We start from the raw sequence: 944 nt of genomic DNA on the forward strand, positions 1-944 counted from the left end.
AGCATTACATTGACAGGGAACTGTCAGAAATTCAAGCCGGATTCAAAAGAGGACATGGAACAAGGGATATCACTGATGATGTCAGATGGATCATGGCTGAAAACAGAATACCAGAAGAAAGATGTTTACCTGTGTTTTATTGACTATGCAAAGGCATTGGACTGTGTGGATCATAACAAGTTATGGATAACATTGCCAAGAACAGGAATTCCAGAACAGTTAATTGTTCTCATAAGGAACCTGTACTTAGACCAAGAAGCATTCATTCAAACAGAACAAGGGGATACTGAATGGTTTAAAGTTAAAAAAAAGGTGTGCATCAGGGCTGTATCCTTTCACTATACTCATTCAATCTGTATGCTGAGCAAATAATCCAAGAAGCTGGACTATATGAAGAAGAATGTAGCATCAGGATTGGAGGAAGGCTCATTAACAACCTGTGATAGACACAACCTTGCTTGCTGAAAGTGAAGAGGATTTGAAACACTTACTGATGAAGATAAAAGACCACAGCCTTCAGTATGGATTACACCTCAACCTAAAGAAAACAAAAAATCCTCACAACCGGACCAGTAAGCAACATCATTATAAATGGAGAAAAGTTTGAAGTTGTAAAGAATTTTATTTTACTTGCATCTACAATTATCGCCCATGGAAGCAGCATCCAAGAAATCAAACAACGCATTGCATTAGGCTGATCTGCTGCAAAAGACCTCTTTAAAGTTTTAAAAAGCAAAGACGTCACTTGACTAAGGTGCAAAGATTAGTAAGGTGCGCCTGACCCAAGCCATGGTGTTTTTAATAGCCTCTTATGCATGTGAAAGCTGGAAAATGAATAAGGAAGACTAAAGAAGAATTGATGCCTTTGAATTATGGCATTGGCAAAGAATATTGAATATACCATGGACTGCCAGAAGAATGAACAAATCTGTCTTGGAAGAAGT

Source organism: Trichechus manatus, unplaced genomic scaffold (assembly GCF_000243295.1).
Source record: "Trichechus manatus latirostris isolate Lorelei unplaced genomic scaffold, TriManLat1.0 scaffold00063, whole genome shotgun sequence".
Taxonomy (NCBI): Eukaryota; Metazoa; Chordata; class Mammalia; order Sirenia; family Trichechidae; genus Trichechus; species Trichechus manatus.